The 22135-nt window shown below is 34.9% G+C and overlaps 1 long non-coding RNA gene across 2 annotated transcripts; it reads right to left on the bottom strand.

The window, feature by feature from the left end:
* Positions 1-6150: 6150 nt before the first annotated feature.
* Positions 6151-11681, bottom strand: LOC141390815 (uncharacterized). 2 transcript variants are annotated; one of them, XR_012409480.1, is made up of 3 exons: positions 10783-11681; positions 6497-6567; positions 6151-6353 (listed from the first exon to the last, which is right to left on the bottom strand). It is a non-coding gene; the product is annotated as an uncharacterized lncRNA (long non-coding RNA). The 2 variants fall into 2 exon arrangements; XR_012409481.1 differs by lacking the exon at positions 10783-11681 and having other exon boundaries at positions 6152-6221; positions 6286-6353; positions 6497-9953.
* Positions 11682-22135: the final 10454 nt, after the last annotated feature.

The following is a 22135-nucleotide window of genomic DNA, read 5'->3' as shown; positions in this document are numbered from 1 at the left end:
ATCATTGTTAACATCAAATGTCAAATTTCAGTTACTTCGGTCAGAATATGTAGCTAAAAGCCATAAAATACCTTAAATCGGGAGGTACCGTTATATTGGGGCTATACCCAAACGTGGACCTATCTTGATAATTTTCTTTAGAGAAGTTTTTTGGTCAAATGTAAAATTTCAGCTTATTCGGTCAAAAATGTTGGTGGTTCTTGTTTTTTGACCTCTGAAACTCCAAGTGCCCAAATTAGAGCAAATTTGGGTGGAAAATGTAGCTAAAATCCTCAAAATACCTTAAATCGGGAGGTACCATTAAAGGAGGGCTATACCAAAACGTGGACCTATCTTGACAATTTTGAGTGGATGCAAAACTTTAGCTTTCTATCACAATTATTGCGGACGCTAGAGTGATTACAACAGACTGACAGATGTACGGATAGAATTTTATATTGATCAAGAATAGATATGTAGTTGAACCTCGATTATCCGTGAATCGATTATCCGGGAACGTTCATTATCCGGGATAGAATTGAAATGTTGTTATTTTTCCAATAAATCTATTATTCATTATAAACTCTATAATCCGGAAGTAAAAGCACACCTTCCAATAAATTTGATTAAGCAAACAAAATGTAAACAAAACAAAAATTTAAATTTTCCCATTTCACACAATTTGTGCTTTTATGGTATCACAGTAACCATGGGACAAAGTCAATAATTCATGAATCTGATGATGATATTATGTATCCTTCTAAAATATGGCGGATGTCCCTTAAAAAAATATAATAAAAATAACACAGTTGAATGTTAATGTACAATACTAAGCCATTTTGACTTAAAAATGTGTTCAAAAACTGCATAAAAACATTAACTCTATCATCCGGGAAAATCGATAATCCGTAATGCCTCTGGTCCCGACCATCACGGATAATCGAGGTCCGACTGTACTTTATTTGGTCGCTAATGGTTAGTTCGTTGTGTTAAAAACAGAAAAAAAAAACTTAATATACCCTCCATATGGTGGAGTAATATAAACCTCTGTATAGAATGTTATGCTGATCAAGACCATATATGGCAAATAACAAAATTCCTTTGCAATTCCATTTGAAAAAAATTAAAAAATTTTTTCGCGAGCACATCTACGATTTTTGGTATAGAGTTAAAGAAAAAAAATCTGGTTTCAAATCTGCTCGCGTTCACGAAATTGGCTGATGCGCGCAAAAGTTATAGCGGTTTTTATCCTCTTATAAAGAAAAAATATTTTAAAATTTCTTATTTTTTGTATTGAGAAAATGTAAGCATATATCAGTAACAGCATTTGATATCCATCCGTAGATCACCAAAATTTCCAAATGTGTTTTTATTTTTGCGGAAAATCAAAAAATTCAAATTATATGGCAATGAATTCAAATTATACTAACTCAGAGTCCGTATAAACCTCTAAAAACTAAATTAAAAATACGTACAGACACTAGACAACGCGTAAAAAAATGTGAAACCAAAATTATAAACATTGGCTTTATAAATTGCATATTATAACAACAACAAAAGAGAAACAACTCATTGTTGGAAAATATTGTTACAAATATATTTTTTGGTTTGTTTCGAAAAATTAGAAAAAAATATTTGAGAGTTATCCAACTATTTCGCTAAAATATAATACATAAATTAAAGTATTCTGCTAAAACTTTATCAAAATATATGGTTTACCATCGTGAAAGCTTAACTGCTTACTGTGATAGGAAATTAAGGAAATTAAGAGTAATATTAAAATTACTATCATTTAAAAGATATGAAAAATAAAAAGCCTGTAATTCGCGAATTAGTTAAAGTCGGTTGATGCGCATCCGATTTTGGATAAAGCGAATCAATCTCTTTCAATATTTATGCATATTTGATGTTTCACTCAGCGGCCATTGTGTGCCACCAGTTGCATCATGCACTGCAAAAAACCTTAAAGTTGGTAAAAGTCACGCAATGTGCATACGATTTTGATGCGCATCCGGTTTCATCAGCGCCCATCAAAAATACGTCAATATACACCTATTTCAAATAGATTCTTCAAAAACCGCGGATGTGCCTCCACATTCAATTTTTGGCGAAATACCCATATTACTCGCGTATCTCTGTGTTTTTCTGACACGTGTTTTCGCAAATATTATAATCGCGAGTAAAGGATTCCATTTTTGTTATTTACCATATACATTACATGGATTTCGTCAAATATTTCGATGTGTTACAAACGGAATGACAAATTTAATTATACCCTCCATCATGATCAAAGGTGAAAAAGAGCAGAAAAAGCAAAACAGTTCAGCATGGATTAAACTGATAGCGGACAACACAAACTGAGTTGCGATTGAATTTAATGGAGAACTTTCATAATTTGTATTAATGTAATAAAGTTCTTAATGTTTTTGTTTTACACAATTAGTAATGAAATTAAGTGATTCCAAAGGATCCTGGAACAGACCCTTAACCACACAAAAATGTTGAACATTTGTGTGGGTGGTACCCCAAGGATTGGACCGATATAGCCCACATTTGAACATAAAATGGACTTGCCACTGAAAAAACTTTTACAGTCTTAATTGAGGCAGCGAATGTATGTTGCTTCAGCAGAAATCAAAGTGATTCGAGAACTGGTCTTAAAGTGAAGTTATACGAAATTTTGTGTAGGAGGTACCCGAAGGAGGATGTGTAAAATATGGACCAAACAATTTTTCCGAACATTTTGGAACTTTTGTAGAGGAGGTACTTGAAGGAGTAGACCGATATGGCTTATCTTCGAACTTACCCCCGGTTTTTGTAAAAAAAATTTTATGTTCTCACACGAATTGTCAAATTTTGTAGATCGATTTACTCGTCTTAGCGGAAATGTGGAACGCTTATTTTTGAATGAGGAGTTCTTAACTATATACAGAACGTGTCTACGAAGAATTCGATCTGTATGTAATCTAGGGGCTGAGATATGGATGCCCAAATTATTACGAATGTAGACGAACGAACAAAAAAATAGTTACAAAAATAGGGGGTTAAACTTAGTTTGGACAAAATATTACGAAGGCCACATTTTGGACCGGATCGGCAGATTTTGTGTGGGATGTACCCGAAGGAGTGGACCAATTGGGTTAATATTGGAACCCCATCTATGTCTGGTAGAAATTTCACGATGTGCAAAGTATAGACTGAATCGGTTTGTGGGGGAGGTACCGGAAGGAGTGGACCGATGTAACCCATCTTCGAACTTAAACTAAGTTTGGACAAAATATTACGAAAGGCAAATTTTAGACAGAATCGGTTGATCCGTTCGAGAGTTATCGTGCGCTCCAGACAGACGGACGGACATGGCTAAATCAACTCCAAATTGTCTGAAACACACTTTGTCCAAACATACTTGGGGTCTAAAACCATTATTTCGATGAGGCACATTTTGCCCGTATGAAAGTGTATATACCCTCGTTAGCATAAACGCTGAGGGTACTAAAACACATTCCGAAGAATGACTTTAAATTTTATCCAAAACACTGCATGAAAGCACGGGCTGCATCCAATACTACCCTAAGGGCTCAGCAAAAACGCAATGCTTTGGGGTTCGTTAAAATGCAGTGTTATTGGAGTGCATATTTCGGGGGTCAGGCTTTCGTAAAAATAAAGACTGAAAATACATAAATGCATGTCATTCCAAATCACTTGTACATATGATTTAACTGCATATTTGTAGGCAAACTTGTTGCTGGGTTCTAATAAAGGAACATTGATTTTAATTAATTCTTGGTTTCATTGTTCTCTCTTCGCATTTTTGTTAAGGAATTGGTGCACTAACATTACGGTGAATTATTCTAATTTTTTTCTATAAATTCATACCTCTCATACTGTTTCCCAAGTCATTTAGAAAATGGAGCAGATTTTCATTTGTTTACGAATTTTATTTATTGTCCCAAGGGTTTTGTTTGTTTAACGATTACCGTATTTGGCAGGAATTTTCACAATGCTCTTAACAATCCTCTAGTTACGCTGAAGAGGTTTTGCCGTTGCACATGTTGTTCTCCTTGAAATTTCTCTACTTTTTTGTTAATTAAATTTAACGAGTTTTTTGCTCTCTTATTTGTTTTTAAATCCCCAAGTACCAAAACAAAAACGAAAAGAATTAAAGAAAACTATAAGTTTCTCTTTTTGTTGATGTTACCGAAACAATGGTTAGTTGAACAGGACTATTAAGTTCTATGTATTGCATCCTATTTTGAACACAAAAACTTTACTGAGATTTCTTTTCAATAGGACTCTTCACTGTTTGAAGCAGATTTACTTTTGAAAGTACATGGTAGTACAAGGTACTTCTTACCAATATAAAAATGTGGGTGTGTGTGGTAGTGTTTCGTTCATTTTTCTTATAAAAACTAAATAAAATACAATATAACAATAAACATTCTGCCGTCTACAGAAATCCCACAAAGTAAAATAAAAATGTACGGTTGAATCAAAATTGAATGGTGCAGTGCAGCAAGTGAAAAAGGTAAGTAAATAAGAAATTCCAGTCCAGTAAAACTATTTCTCAGGGGATCCTCTAATATTCATGTAAATTTCCATGTTGTCATGCTTGAGTGGGTAAACCTAAATAAACACATCCACGCCGTGTTGAATAAAAATGGGTAACTAATATAATACTTGACGAAACTGACGTCTCCATTGCTATTTAATATAAACATAGAGGACTCATTATCGGGAAATTTCAGTGACTTAAAGTATGAATGTTAGAATTTACTTATGAAAAGCGGTAACGAATATGTGACCCTTCATCGCACTATGGCCCACTAACGGGATTTTTAAGCCAAAATCCCTGTATCAAGACAAATTAAAATCAGTTAACCTCGCATTGCAACATAACTCAGAAACTTGACCTATGGCCACAATTTTCTTGTTAGTGTTATCAATTTATTTAGTATATTTTCCGGCTGGTACATTAGTTGCTAAACCATTTTCACAGCCGGAAAATGAAAAAGTGTTTAGGATGGAACATTTTTTATTGGGAGCTGTTACAATTTTGTATTTTCAAAGGTTTGGTTTGTTTTGCAAACACTTTTGTCGGGGTTGTGTGAGGTTGTCAAAGAAAAACTTCTCATTGAAATTTTTTCTTTGTTCACCTTTATACTTACGAGTTGACGATTGATGTTTGGGTATAAACAGTAAACAGAATATCCACAAACAAGAAACAAGGAAACTGATGAGATTCTGTGGCGAGGATCGAAACTAGTCTTCCCTGCCTTGCCCCTTGGCGAACAAAGCCAAACTTTTTCCACTAATAAATTGAGGCGCTCAGCGCCAAAACGGCCTAACCCCAAAAAATGGTTCTGAGAAAAACAAAGTTAAAATAAAAGAGCCAAACTCATAACTTCCAAAGACTACGCTAAGCGTTTGTCATGAAAGCCACACAATTACTGAACAAAACATTCAGAATTGTAAAAAACAAATTGCATTTGAAAGAGTAAAAGTTAGATGATAGCGAAGCCGTCCCACATCCTATATGTCTGAGGAACCTTCTTTACCAAAAGGCGAAACATGTCATGTCCCATAGTGGTAGGTGTGTGGGTTCGAGTCGTTGGCTTTCCTTTTTCAGATGCATTATTGATCATAAAGCTCGATTCCAACTAGAAATTAATTAAAAATTAATACTAAAAATGATGACATGAGACAACTGACATAATCCTTTTTGATCATATAAGAATGTTACGTGGAGTCAGAGCCGTAGAGATCGCGACTATAGAAACTCGGTGAGGAAGTTAGAATCGAGGATTTTATATAATCGAAAGAAGACTAATATCAGTTATTTTAGTTGAATTTCGTATTGAATCCAATACTCTCTTTCATATTTTCACAAACAAAAAAAAAAACGATTCTAAGCATCCCATAGAATATGGAAAGAATACCAATGTTAGTACGAAAAAGTTAATATTGATTGATTTAAAAACAATCTTGTAGAACCATTTCTTACGGGTTCTCAAATCATATCCTGTATCGAGGCTTTGTGAATGAGAAATCAATGTCAGAATGGAATCGCTTGAAAAACATTACCAATGTTAATTAATTACTGTACAAGTTAGCACATCCCTGCCGAACTAACAAACAACATTGTTGCTTGCTTGGCTGTGTTGTGTTCTTGCTAGGCTACATTGATGGAGTCGTGTTACGTCTAGTGGCGTGATCATGGTGTCAGCACTTTTTGTCTTTTATAACTTAAGTAGTTTAAGTAGAATAAGTTTTTGGATTTCAATAAAGAAACAGTTTTTTTAAGCTCACCAAAAGACGAAGAAGTCTTTTATTGTTAACTGGCGCCCAACCGGGTTCAACCCTACAAATATGAAGATCTAAAAAAAAGAGATCTATCATCTTAAATTTAAATTTTGCTGAAAAAGGAAGCTTTACTTAAAACTTGCTGGATTAAGAGGCCTCGCTTAAAATTTGCTGAAAAATCTAAGGATCTACTCTTTTTAAATAACGTAATACTTACTGAAAGTAATATTTACTGGAAGGAAGCCTTACTTAAAACTTGCTGGATTAAGAGACCCCGCTTAAAACTTGCTGAAAAATATAAGGATTTACTCTTTTTAAACAACATAAAGTCATGTAAGTGTGTCACTCATTGAATTTCAAAATTGTGTCCAAAACTGGTGGTATTAAGAACTTAATATTTAAGAAAAAACAAAGTGTAGTGCGTGTTTAAAACATTTTTATCTTTGTGCCAAAAAAAAAAAAAACAAACACAGTGATTTAGATCTTGTTATAGTCGTAACAATTTTTTGTTTGAAAAGACAATATGAACAGTGAAGAAATGACTGCATTAATAGAATCCGCTGTACGTACAGCGATTCTGGCATATAAAACAGAAGTCGACAAAAAAGTCGACGAGTTAACAAAAAAATTATCGTCCATTTCAGTAGGGCAAACAGATGTGAAACCATACGAAGACGTAAAAATTTATTCATCAATAACGTGTGATGAATCACTTGATATTATCAAATCTTTGCCCGAATTTGACGGGAAAATCGAAAACTATGTTTCGTGGAGACAACCGACCAATTATGGTAACGGTAAAACTTCTCACAGACAACCATTTAAGCGTCAAGCTGGGTCTGGCCGGAGTACGGGCCCAAAATTTCAAAAAGTGAATAATATGATTCCAGAATCCCATTCAGGAGAAGAGCAGGCGGGACACTATTGTGACATAGCTCAATCCGAATGTGGAGACATAAACGATGAAATAAATGAAGACCGTGACTATGTAAATTTTTTAGAGGCAGGTCCCTACTACCGTTCATAAGGCGGACGATAGCAGGGAAACCAATACGCCTTTTAATTGACACTGGTGCTTCAAAAAATTATATAAAACCTCTCAATGAACTGAAGCATATAATTCCCGTAAGTACTCCTTTTTCAGTTCACTCTGTCAACGGACAAACTCCTATTAAACAAAAATGTTTTGTAAATTTATTCGGCATGAACTCTACATTCTTCATTTTGCCAACTCTAACAACATTTGATGGAATTGTGGGCTTAGACCTATTAAAGAAAATCAATGCAAACATTGATTTAAAAAAAGGATTTATCCTACATAATTCTGGCTCTGAACTAATTGAATTTTTTGAATGTAAAGATGTTAATTTTATAGACGTCGATAAAATTGATGTGCCTTTCGCAATTAAGGCGGATTTTCAGAAAATTTTAAAAAAACGAATAAAGGTTTTTGCTGATCCTAAAGAAGCACTACCTTATAATACAAATATCGTTGCTACCATTAACATGGAGAACGAAGAACCTATTTATTCTAAACTATATCCATACCCAATGGGTGTATCTGAATTCGTAAATTCAGAAATAAAAAAATTGTTGGCAGATGGTATAATTCGACCTTCAAGGTCACCATTTAATAGCCCAGTATGGGTAGTCGACAAAAAAGGTGTCGATAATCTAGGCAACCGAAACAAACGTCTCGTTATAGATTTTCGGAAGCTTAATGCCAAAACAATTAGTGATAAATATCCCGTTCCGAACGTAACAATGATATTATCAAATTTAGGTAAAGCAAAGTACTTTACCACTTTAGATCTGAAATCCGGGTTTCATCAAATTGAACTCGCGGAAAGAGATAGGGAAAAAACGGCATTTTCTGTAAATAACGGAAAGTACGAGTTTTGCCGTCTCCCATTTGGACTAAAGAATGCTCCTAGTATGTTTCAAAGAGCGATAGATGACATACTAAGAGATGAAATAGGCAAAACATGTTACGTTTATGTTGATGACGTTATTGTTTTTTCAGAAACCAAAGAGGATCATGTAAAACATATCGACTGTGTTCTTAGGAAACTGCTCGATGCAAACATGAGAGTCTCTGTCGAAAAATCAAATTTTTTTAAATCTGAAGTTGAATACCTTGGCTTTGTCGTATCCAAAGAAGGTATAAAAACCGCACCATCAAAGATAAGTGCAATACAAAATTTCCCAGAACCAACGACGTTGTTCGCACTAAGATCGTTTCTTGGGTTAGCAAATTATTACAGATGTTTTATCAAGGACTTTGCCAAAATTGCAAAACCTTTAACTGATATTTTAAAAGGAGAAAACGGTAAAATTCCTGCAACCAAATCCAAAAAGGTTGTAGTCAATCTTAACGCCTTCCAACTGGATGCATTTCACAAACTGAAAAATATTCTATCTTCGGAGGACGTCATGTTGATGTACCCTGACTATAAAAAACCGTTCGACCTTACCACTGATGCATCAGCACATGGTTTAGGTGCTGTCCTATCCCAAGAGGGAAGACCAATCACTATGATTTCTAGAGCATTGTCGGATAAAGAGTTGCATTTCGCAACAAACGAAAGGGAGCTTTTAGGAATAGTCTGGGCTCTTAAAACATTAAGACATTACCTCTATGGTGTGAAGACTCTTAACATCTTCACTGACCATCAACCTTTGACATATGCAGTTTCGGATCGTAATCCGAATGCAAAAATTAAGCGCTGGAAAGCTTTCATCGATGAACATAATGCAAACTTGTATTATAAGTCAGGAAAAGAAAATCAAGTTGCAGATGCGCTATCAAGGCAACTTGTCCATGCGTTGGAGAACGATAATTCGTCAGACATGGCAACAGTCCATAGTGAAGAGTCATTCACTTACACTATGGAAAGCTCAGACAAACCGGTCAATTGTTTTCGCAACCAAATCATTCTGGAAGAGTCGGAATTTCCCACCACTCGAAATTTTATACTTTTCGGAAACAAAACGAGACATATTGTACAATATAGAGATAAAAACGAAATATTGGCCAAAATTGTTGATGCAGTCAACACTGAAGTTGTCAATGCTATTCATTGCGGCCTACCTGTGTTGGCCCACATTCAACACGATTTGATTAGAATGTTTCCTTCAACGAAGTTCCGATTTTGTAGTAAATTTGTCTCTGACATTTTCAACCAATGCGACCAGAGAGAAATTGTCGTAAGTGAACACAATAGAGCTCATCGGGCAGCCCAAGAGAATGTTAAGCAAATCCTTTCAGACTACTATTTCCCCAAAATGGTGAAAATAGCGAATGAGGTTGTTGCCAACTGCAAGACATGTTCAAAAGCAAAATACAATCGGCATCCAGAAAAACACGTTATAGGAGAAACAAAGGTTCCTTCTTATTCCGGTGAAATTCTACATATTGATATTTATTCAACTGATAAAAACCATTTCTTAACTTGTGTGGATAAATTCTCAAAATTCGCTGTGGTACAGCCAATAGCGTCCAGAACGATTCTAGACGTAAAAGAACCAATTCTCCAATTAATGAATATTTTTCCAAATACCAAAGTTGTCTACTGTGATAATGAGAGGTCCTTTAACTCTGAGACTATCAGATCAATTCTGAAAAACAGGTTTAATGTAGATATTGTCAATTCACCTCCTCTACACAGCACCTCAAATGGGTAGGTAGAGATATTTCATAGCACTCTTGCCGAAATCGCAAGATGCTTGAAAATAGAAAGGAAGATCGAGGATACCGTCGAACTCATCTTACAATCAACTATAGAATACAACCGAACAATTCATTCTGTCACGAATGAAAGACCTATTGATACGATACATTCTGCACCCTCTGAGGTAAAACAAAAGATTAAAGAGCGAATCTCTAACGCGCAAAACAGGCAGTTACATTACTTTAATAAAAGTCGTCATGACAAAGTTTACAATGTGGGGGATAAAGTCTTTGTTAGGAATAATCGTAGACTTGGAAATAAAATGACACCACTTTATGAAGAAGCTACTGTCGAAGCAGATTTGGGGACAACTGTCCTAATAAAGGGGAGGGTGGTCCATAAGGACAACCTCAGATAAATTTTAGTTTATATTGATAAAATGTTTTTTTCTGCTTTTGTTTTTTACCTAGGCTGTTACTACAATTTCTTTTCATACTAACGTTGACTCGTGCAAAGATTATTGACTATTCACACTCCGATTATGTCCCAATTTTAATGGCCAGAAATCGGATGATAGTTATGGAACTACAAAATATAATTTTATCCGTAACTTTAGCTAAAATAAATATTGTAAATCCAACAGTTTTGGACCAGGACGATTTAAAAATATTTATAAAAAATCAGAGCAATGAGCAACACACAGATTTCACCATATCAGAACTAATGTCTTTGTCTAAAGTAAAAGTAATATCAAATGAATATTGTTTGTATTTTATCATTAAATATCCTATTCCAATAAGAACATGTCAGAAAATTTCTTTATTCCCAGTACCTCACGATAATAAAATTATCCAATTCGCTGACACCAACACTGTAGTAGACTGCGAAGGCAAGACGTATTCAGCAACAAATTGCAAGCAAACAATATCTTCAACCTATTGTCAACTTATGCCAAGCGAAACCTGCGCTCAACAACTCATATCGGGTGAATCAGCACACTGTAATACGCAAAGCAATAATCTTGATAAAGTGGCAGAAATCGACGATGGAATTATCATTGTCAATGACGCTATTGCAGAAGTGAAAGAAGCAACCGAAAATGTAAGAAACATAAACGGCACATTCCTCATAACCTTTGAAAAAAATGTGACTGTCAATGGTACACTATTCGTAAATAGAAACAACATTGATATGCGGAAACCAGGAACACCATCATTCCCCTCAATTATTATAAACAACCACAGTGAAATTTTAAGTTTGTCATCTATCCATCAGATGAACTTGCAAAACTTACAATATATTGGCGACCTTGAAAAAGATGCAAGAATGCGACCAATTTTAGTTGGCGGTGTTGTTTTTATGAGTATCGGAATACTCCATTTCATATTGTGCCTCGTCAAACGTAGGACAAAGATAAGAGAACAACAAAGATTTAAATCTGCCGTAGCAATGGCTATAAAGAAGACCGAGGACGGCCTCCACTTAAGTGAGGGGGTAGTTAGCACATCCCTGCCGAACTAACAAACAACATTGTTGCTTGCTTGGCTGTGTTGTGTTCTTGCTAGGCTACATTGATGGAGTCGTGTTACGTCTAGTGGCGTGATCATGGTGTCAGCACTTTTTGTCTTTTATAACTTAAGTAGTTTAAGTAGAATAAGTTTTTGGATTTCAATAAAGAAACAGTTTTTTTAAGCTCACCAAAAGACGAAGAAGTCTTTTATTGTTAACTTACATATATGCATATATCGGAGAGCTGGTTTGGGAATGACGTGAATCAGTATCTTCCCCGTGGTTGTTTGCTTTCCCAACAAACATTAATGTACCGAAATTGATTCAGACTATTTCTTTTGGCGCAATTTGAACAGAAGTATGTGAGTAATAATTCAATTATTATAAAACGCTCCTCGATAGTTGAGATGGTTGATATGCTCTAAGATTAACGTACATATGTACCCTCCACAATCAGATGGTATATTAAATTTGTCTTCGAAATAATTGTGGGAGTATACATTAGGGCTAGTATTTCACACTAGCAACAAATAAGTATCACGTGGGGAGGATTGTCCCAATAACAAAAGCACGTATTTAAGGTCATTTAGGTGAAAAATTTGCCGCCCGAGGACTATTTTTAAAAGACTTTTGATATTTTTGGCTTATAAAATTTTTTATTTTAATTTTTTGAACAAAAAATGTGATGTATATTTAAGCTAATTAACTTAAAGTAAACTTAGTTAATTACAACACTTAACTTATACATATGCAGAATGGTCTGGTATTGAAGACTATTTTAGAATTCTGCAATGGAAAACTTCCATGCAATCGGTGCGGGAAAATCTTTTAACAGTTAGGGAAAAGTGATAAAACATGTTTTAATATTTTTCCATGCTCTACGTGGTGTTATTTTTGATGTTGGCGCATAATCAGCATACAATACATAACATAAGGATGACCATCAGTACGTCCGTATGTTGAAATTAAGTTAAAGCTCACAACATTTAAAATAGAGCTTTCAAAGAACTCCTTGAACTTAAAAACTATATAACTTTTAGGGCTTATGGTATTGAAGATGGATTATATCGATCCACGTTTTGAAATAGACACTATAGAACGACACGGCCATACTTTTTAATATTTTGGTACTACTTGCTCTTTTGTGGATGTACAAACCTCTCTTGCAATGTTTCGGTAAAGCTCCACGTTTCGATAAAGAACCAATAAAATGGTATTGCCCGATATTCTGTATATGTATGTATAGTGGGTGGGAATTATACAGTGTTAACAATACAATTCCCACCCACTATTCATTCACAGTTAATACTCTACTAGATCTTTTTTTGTCAATAACACCGCGAACATCTTACTATATGACCAAGTTTCAGCACCGTGTTTCTCAAAGCATGACCTTATTTTCCTTTCATACAATTTTAATATGCAACCAATCGATCAGATATACTCGTTCCGTGACTATAGGAATTTAAGATACAGTGATTTGGAAGACAAATTTCTACAGATCAACTGGAATGATATGTTTTCCCTTATTTCTGTTGATCAGCAACTCGACTTTCTCCCACATAATATTCACTCATTATACAGCGATACTGTTCCAATCAAAAATAAGCGAAGATCGCCTAATTGCAAACCTTGGCTTACTTCGGATATCAAACGTCAAATAGCAGATAGGGATAGAGCATACTCCAGGTGGAAAAGATACAAAACTCCAGAGCTTCATGAAGAGTACCGCCTTGCACGCAGATTGGTTAACAGAAGTATCAAGACCGCTAAAACCGAACACTACTTATTTCGGTTTAGCTCTGCCATCGACTCAAAGTCAAAATGGAGTGTGATTCGCGAGATCGGGATTGGAAAACCCAAAACCTCCGGATCTTGTATAGGTGACGTTGAAGAACTAAATAAAACTTTCATTAATTTACCAAGGATTCAGACCGACCCATCCTCCTATGCATTTAATGATAATGGTACAAGTAGCGAGGGTTTTTCGAATTTCGTTGTATCACAAATGAGGAAGTTTTAAATTGTTTCTCAAGCGTCAAATCTAACGCTATATGTCCTGATGATATGGATCCTAAGTTCATTCGAATACTGCTTCCATGTTTATTGCCTCATTTCACCTTCCTTTTCAATTCCATATTGACTACTAGTACCTTTACTTCCATTTGGAAACACGCCAAAATTATACCAATGCCAAAACCTAATATGGAATTTCGCCCTATCGCAATTCTAAAACATCTATCAAAAGTCTTCGAAAAAATAATTCATAAGCAGCTTATAGAATACTTACACCGTGAATCTTTACTCACAGATATCCAATCTGGATTCCGCATCACAGCTATTTAACTGCCCTTCTGGACGTCTCTGAATCGATAAGGAGTGAGATTGATGAAAACAAGGCATGCTTTCTAGTACTACTTGACCACTCAAAAGCATTCTACACAGTTGATCACCGAACGCTTTGCTATAAACTAAAACACTTCTTTAATTTCACCAATACCTCAACTAATCTAATTCGTTCCTATCTGCTCAATCGAACGCAATCTGTGTATTCCGGAAACACTAAATCCAAATCTCTGGCAGTTACAAAGGGAGTCCCACAAGGATCTATTATTGGACCCCTTTTGGTCTCAATGTATGCCAATGACCTACCTCTCCAACTCACACACTGCCGTATGCACATGTACGCCGATGACGTGCAGATATATTTGAGAAGTACTCTTGACGACGTTAGCCAGTGCATTCAAAAAATAAACTATGATCTGAACAGAATTTACAAGTGGGCATGTGCCAACGGTCTTGTCCTAAACCCGAAAAAATCGATGTGTTTAGCTATCCATAAAAGGAAAAATGTCAGGATACAAAATATTGAATTAGTGTTAAATCAAGAAAACATAGCAGTTGTTGAAAGTGCTAAAAATGTAGGAATTGTTTTTAATTTTTAACTCTTCTCTAAGCTGGAAAAACCACATTAACCAAGTCGTCGGGAAAACCTATGGAAAATTACGTTCTTTGTGGCTTCTTCATCCATTTACTCCACTCAATATCAGGTTCCTCTTAGCAAAAACTTATCTGGTACCTGGATTAATCTATGCATGCGAACTTTTTGCAAAATGTGATTCGGTTAGCAAACGCAAATTGAACGTAGCTTTCAATAGTATCGCTCGTTATGTTTATGGCTTGTCCAGAACTCAACATATCTCACAATATGCTAATTCCCTTTACGGCATGAGCTTAAACTCTCTCCTCAAAATGAAAGCCCTGATACTTCTACAAAAAATTATATACAAAAAAACTCCAAAATATCTTTTTCAAAAGTTAAGATTTGGAAGATCTGACAGAGGAAAAAGACTTGTTCCATTGGCAAGACGGAGCCCTGTATCAGATTGTCAATTTTTTATTAACACAACAAGTCTCTGGAATTCTCTTCCAAATGAGTTACAAAGCATCAGCAATGCACAAACATTTAAGAATAAACTTCATAACTACATCCAAAATTCAATAACGGTCATACAAATGTAACAATATGGATATCCTTACTTTTTTTCTCTTTTTCAAAATTATTATATAAATATGTTCTAATTAAATGCAAACTCTTCTTAAACCTGTTTGTTATTTTTATCATGCATTTTTTTACCATTCATAATATTGTAATATTCTTAAGATGGATATGTTTTCTTTACTTGTACCCCTGCACTATAATTTATAAGATCTCAATCTTGTTGTGCAGGAATCAATAAATAAATAAATAAACTAAAATAAATAAAATAAATAAAAAAAATAAATATCTTGTATTTGTTCTTCGCAAATCTATTTTTTCAGTAAATCACTACGAATCACTTTAAAATTAAGATTTTATGTAATCTTAGGTCATCAAAATATTTAACAGGGATACGAGGCTGTAAAAGGTCATAACCCATAATCGACTTCAAGTATAAAATCGCGAAAATTACATTTAAGCCTAATGTGCATCATTATATCCTACACCAGACTGTGGTAACATGCCTATGGAAACTAGATGGACCCATAGCTGCTTTTGGGGACATACAGAGAATCATTTTCTCAGTCGATTTATGCATGTTCGTCCGTCCGTTCGCAACGTGAAGGTCACATTTATTGTCCGATTCAGAATAAAAGTGGGAAAATACATCGTGCCAAAATACATCGGAATTGGTTCAGATTTGGATTAGCTTCCATATATATTTTCTGCCGATTTCACATGTCCGATTTCGATCAAATTTGGAATGTGTTACTAAATTCGATCTAGAAATAAATAAGTCAAATTATATTGAAATCAGTTCAGATTTGGATATAGCTCTCATATAAATTTTCGGCCGATTTTATGTATTTGCTGCACCAAACACAATATATATATATATATTCGATTTCGATGAAATTTGGAACGTGTGACAGAATTCGGTCCAGAAATAAATGAGCCAAATTATACTGAAATCGGTTCAGATTTGGATAAAGCTCCCATGTATATTTTCGGCCGATTTGATGTATTTGATGCGCTAAACACTCTATATTAGTCCAATTTTTATGAAATTAGGAATTTTGACGAAATTTGATCTAGAACTAAATTTGTCAAATCATTTTGAAATCGTGTCATATTTGGAAGTAGCTCCCATACATATGCATTTTCGGTCGTTTTCCCGTATTTGTTGCACCAAACGAAGTGTGGAATGTGTGACTGAATTCGGTCTAGAAATAAGATTGCCAAACAATATTGAATTCGGTCAAGATTTGGATATAGCTTTAGGCCGTTTTCTTATATTTGAATCACCAAACACGCTATGTACGCAAAATTTCAATGGAATTTGGAATGTGTGGTGAAACATTGCCTAGTAACGAACTCGATATATTAAATTAGGAATGTGTTACGTAAATCTGTCTAGAAATAAGTTTGGCAAATTATATTAAAATCGGTCTATAATGTTCCCATACGTCCAAATATGTTTTATATATTCACAGTCCTGATGATACCCTCCCGTCTTTGATCCTTTCCTTACTTTGAAAGGTTGTAGGCTCCATATTCAACCAAAATGGCTGACATTTAATATTTAGTCGTCGTCGGCGGTGTAACACTTTAAACCAGAAGTTTGTCGGTAAAGTCCACGTCTTCATATAGACCCCATAGAACGGTTCCTCCCGAATTCGGTATTTTGAAGGTCTCATAGTTATTATCAAATGGAAATGGATGAAATGTGTTATTTAGTTTTCGAGGGGGGTGTCAAATATTCTAGAAGAGAATTATCAGTGTAGGTCTAGGTTTTCATATATTTTTGGAATTCTGAAGGTTGTGGCGTCAATATTCCACCGAAATGGCTGAAATTTGGTATTAAATCTTCGTTGGGGGTATACAGCTTTCCACCAGAAATATGAAGACGGTGACCCACTTTCCTTCTGAAGTGTATTTAGATTGGTATTTGGACTGTTAATGGGAGAAAACCTCCACGCTGAAAATTATCAATATTTATTTATTTATTTATTGATTCCTGCACAACAAGATTGAGATCTTATAAATTATAGTGCAGGGGTACAAGTAAAGAAAACATATCCATCTTAAGAATATTACAATATTATGAATGGTGTAAAATTGCATGATAAAAATAACAAACAGGTTTAGGAAGAGTTTACATTTAATTAAAACATATTTATATAATAATTTTGAAAAAGAGAAAAAAAGTAAGAAAGAAAAAAAAGTAAAAAAAGTAAGGATATCCATATGGTTACATTTGTATGACCGTTATTGAATTTTGGATGTAGTTATGAAGTTTATTCTTAAATGTTTGTGCATTGCTGATGCTTTGTAACTCATTTGGAAGAGAATTCCAGAGACTTATTGTGTTAATAAAAAATTGACAATCTGATACAGGGCTCCGTCTTGCCAATGGAACAAGTTTTTTTCCTCTTTCAGATTTTCCAAATTTTAACTTTTCAAAAAGATATTTTGGAGTTTTTTTGTATATAATTTTTTGTAGAAGTATTAGGGCTTTCATTTTGAGGAGAGAGTTTAAGCTCATGCCGTAAAGGGAATTAGCATATTGTGAGATATGTTGAGTTCTGGACAAGCCATAAACATAACGAGCGATACTATTAAAAGCTACGTTCAATTTGCGTTTGCTAACCGAATCACATTTTGCAAAAAGTTCGCATGCATAGATTAATCCAGGTACCAGATAAGTTTTTGCTAGGAGGAACCTGATATTGAGTGGAGTAAATGGATGAAGAAGCCACAAAGAACGTAATTTTCCATAGGTTTTCCCGACGACTTGGTTAATGTGGTTTGTCCAGCTTAGAGAAGAGTTAAAAACAATTCCTAAATTTTTAGCACTTTCCACAACTGCTATGTTTTCTTGATTTAACACTAATTCAATATTTTGTATCCTGACATTTTTCCTTTTATGGATAGCTAAACATTTTCGATTTTTTCGGGTTTAGGACAAGACCGTTGGCACATGCCCACTTGTAAATTCTGTTCAGATCATAGTTTATTTTTTGAATGCACTGGCTAACGTCGTCAAGAGTACTTCTCAAATATATCTGCACGTCATCGGCGTACATGTGCATACGGCAGTGTGTGAGTTGGAGAGGTAGGTCATTGGCATACATTGAGACCAAAAGGGGTCCAATAATAGATCCTTGTGGGACTCCCTTTGTAACTGCCAGAGATTTGGATTTAGTGTTTCCGGAATACGCAGATTGCGTTCGATTGAGCAGATAGGAACGAATTAGATTAGTTGAGGTATCGGTGAAATTAAAGAAGTGTTTTAGTTTATAGCAAAGCGTTCGGTGATCAACTGTGTCGAATGCTTTTGAGTGGTCAAGTAGGACGAGAAAGCATGCCTTGTTTTCATCAATCTCACTCCTTATCGATTCAGAGACGTCCAGAAGGGCAGTTAAACAGCTGTGATCAGCACGGAATCCAGATTGGATATCTGTGAGTAAAGATTCACGTTGTAAGTTTTCTATAAGCTGCTTATGAATTATTTTTTCGAAGACTTTTGATAGATATGGTAAAATTGCGATAGGGCGAAATTCCATATTAGGTTTTGGCACTGGTATAATTTTGGCGTGTTTCCAAATGGAAGGAAACGTACTAGTAGTCAATATGGTATTGAAAAGGAAGGTGAAATGAGGCAGTAAACATGGAAGCAGTATTCGAATGAACTTAGGATCCATATCATCAGGACCTATAGCGTTAGATTTGACGCTAGAGAAACAATTCAAGACTTCCTCATTTGTGACACAGCGAAATTCGAAAAAACCCTCGCTACTTGTACCATTATCATTAAATGCATAGAAGGATGGGTCGGTCTGAATCCTTGGTAAATTAATGAAAGTTTTATTCAGTTCTTCAACGTCACCTATACACGATCCGGGGGTTTTTGGTTTTCCAATCCCGATCTCGAGAATAACACTCCATTTTGACTTTGAGTCGATGGCAGAGCTAAACCGAAATAAGTAGTGTTCGGTTTTAGCGGTCTTGATACTTCTGTTAACCAATCTGCATGCAAGGCGGTACTCTTCATGAAGCTCTGGAGTTTTGTATCTTTTCCACCTGGAGTATGCTCTATCCCTATCTGCTATTTGACGTTTGATATCCGAAGTAAACCAAGGTTTGCAATTAGGCGATCTTCGCTTATTTTTGATTGGAACAGTATCGTTGTATAATGAGTGAATATTATGTTGGAGAAATTGGAGTTGCTGATCAACAGAAATAAGGGAAAACATATCATTCCAGTTGATCTGTAGAAATTTGTCTTCCAAATCACTGTATCTTAAATTCCTATAGTCACGGAACGAGTATATCTGATCTATTGGTTGAATATTAAAATTGTATGAAAGGAAAATAAGGTCATGCTTTGAGAAACACGGTGCTGAAACTTGATCATATAGTAAGATGTTCGCGGTGTTATTGACAAAAAAAAGATCTAGTAGAGTATTAACTGTGAATGAATAGTGGGTGGCAATTGTATTGTTAACACTGTATAATCCCAATGCTAGCATGTTATTCGTTAAGGTAGAATCGACAAGAATATTGGAGTTAAAATCCCCTGTAAGTATGACATCAGAATAACCCAGTGTAATAATTTCAAGGACTTCTTGCAAGCGGTTCAGATCGATGGTATTGTTTGGTCGATAGATACACCCAATTAGCATTTTATTGCTGTGACTTTTAAGTTCTATGAAAACATATTCAACTCCATCGCCAATTTGTGATCTAGAGTGAAATTTTGCATTTAGTGTGTTTTTAGCAATAATAGCAACGCCGCCACCACGACGCTCTCTATCTGATCTAAAGACCGTGTAGCCCTGAAGATTGATAAGTGCATCAGGAATAGATGGGTTGAGCCACGTTTCAGAGATACATATTATGTCTATCCCTGAATTTTCAAAAATATATACAAATTCATCAGCTTTATTTACCACACTTTGAGAGTTTATGTGGCAAATATTAATACCTTTTTGTTGTTTGGATAAAATTTTGACTAGATTTTTAGTGACATCCCTGGAATCTCTGCCTACATTACCGGATAGAGTCATATTTGATTGGAGAAAGATAAAAAGCTACGGCATCAGCAAAATGCATGACTAAACATAATAATATCCAAAATATTTTTATAAATTCATAATGGGTCGTACAATGTAATGAAATGGTCGATTTAATAGTTACAAAGTGACAAATTAATTCAAAAGTGATATTGAAGAGAAATGTATATGTGTATAAAACTATATAATGATTCCATGTTGGAGTTATGATTTTATTGTGGCTGTGGTTCCATACGAGATACATTATCAGAAGAACGAAATTCATCAAGGATTTGTTGATGGTTGACACATATGGGCTCATCGCTGTTGTGACTTTTAATATAAACAAGTCCTCGAAAGGTGTAGGCAGATTTTATAGAACCCTTCTTCTTCAAGTGTACGGCTTCTTGTAGAAAGTAAAAATTTGTATTTGAGAGGTTCTCATTTATGTAGAATAAGGAATTCGAATTAAAGCCGATGGAATTCAAAGTAAGTTTATAATTATTAGCCTTTTTATAACCAGCAAGTGACTTGAGGAATGAGTTTTTATCATAAGGCGACATGAATTTGACGATGATGACACCATCGGGTGAATTAACATTTTTAGTGTTATTACGATACTGTAGGCGATGAATTGATTTAATTCGTGGGGCGGCTATATTGTAGGAATAGCAAATGTTACTGAAAACATCCATAAGCTTCTCATGTTTTTGATATGGGACCCCATTTATTCGGATTTCGCAGGCTACAAATGCATTTTCTTGTCTAAGGAGTTGAGTGCGAATATCTGCAATATCTTTATCGATGTTTGTACTTTTGCATGCGCCTTCTTCTAATTTAGTCACTCTTTCGTGTATATCAATTAGTTCGTTTCTCATATCAGACAATTTGTTATCAAATTCCTGTATAATTCTAGTTTCCGTATCCGACAGCATTGATTTGAACTCATCCATTAGGCGTTTACTTAGCTTGCTGAAGCGTTCATCGAGTATCTGGACCATACGTAGAGGCGAATCAGACATCCGTGGAGTTTTTGATAAATTTCCATAGGAACGCTGATAGTTACTTTCTCTATCGCGTTTCGGCGCTCTAGAGTCTTTTATAAGCAATTCGTTATCTACGGAGATATTCATCTGTGTAACATCGCCTTGCTCAGCCATTATGAATGTGGGGAAACCCAGGTGTAAAGGTACTCACAAGCAAGGCACATTAAAGAAGGTAGCCGACTCGTATCAGCTGATTGAATATGAAATGTCAAATAAAATTGTTGTAATTGTGAAATGTAAACAAACATCTTGTTCTGATTGGCCGAAGCTAAATCGCTGCAAATTTAAGCACCAAGGCGAATTGATTCTCTTTACAAATTTTGACGTATTATGTTACGGCAAAAGTTGCTTTGTTGTAGCAATTCGCCGAATCGGCTACCTTCTATATTTGCCTTGCTCACAAGTTAGCCAGTAAGAAAGACAGGAAATAGAGTATATTTATAGGCGCTCGTAAATGTCGTTTGCAGTTTTTTAACTGTTATTAAAAATCTATGTTGGTTAAAAGCTCACAAAATATATTAATGTAGATAGATCCGTATATTGATGTGTAAAAAGTTTGACACTTAACAATTATGTTTATGCGGAGAGAAAGAATTTTGACGTAAATCACTCTCACGAAGATAATTCTCTTTATCTTAGCTCACTCCAGTTTGCTTGTTTATATTGTTTTGTGTTTTTTTTTGGTTTTTGCAATGTTTTATTTACGAAATGAAATAAAAAGTTTTCAAATAAATACACGTAAAGGTATTCCACGGCGTTATTATTTATGAAATTGATTACAGGGTGTAGTTAAAATTGTGTTTATTGTTTATTTTTCTTTGTAATATAAAATGATTTTCAATTAATTAACCCCCTGTTTTTGTAAAAGTTTTTATTCTTCTCACACGAATTGTCAAAATTTGTAGATCGATTAACTCGCCTCAGCGCAAATGTAGAGCTCTGATTTTAAAAAGAGGATTTCTTAACTATATATGGAACGCGTCTACGAAAAATTAGGTCCGTATGTCATCTGGGGGCTGAGCTATGGATGCCTAAATTATTACGAATATAGACGAACGAACAAAAAATAGTTACAAAAACAGGGGGTAATTCTTT

The sequence above is a fragment of the Musca autumnalis genome, unplaced genomic scaffold (assembly GCF_047663935.1).
Source record: "Musca autumnalis isolate F117 unplaced genomic scaffold, ASM4766393v1 scaffold_1, whole genome shotgun sequence".
Lineage (NCBI taxonomy): Eukaryota > Metazoa > Arthropoda > Insecta > Diptera > Muscidae > Musca > Musca autumnalis.
Note: the sequence above shows the minus strand (reverse complement) of the source record. Positions and strands in the feature narration are given on the sequence as shown.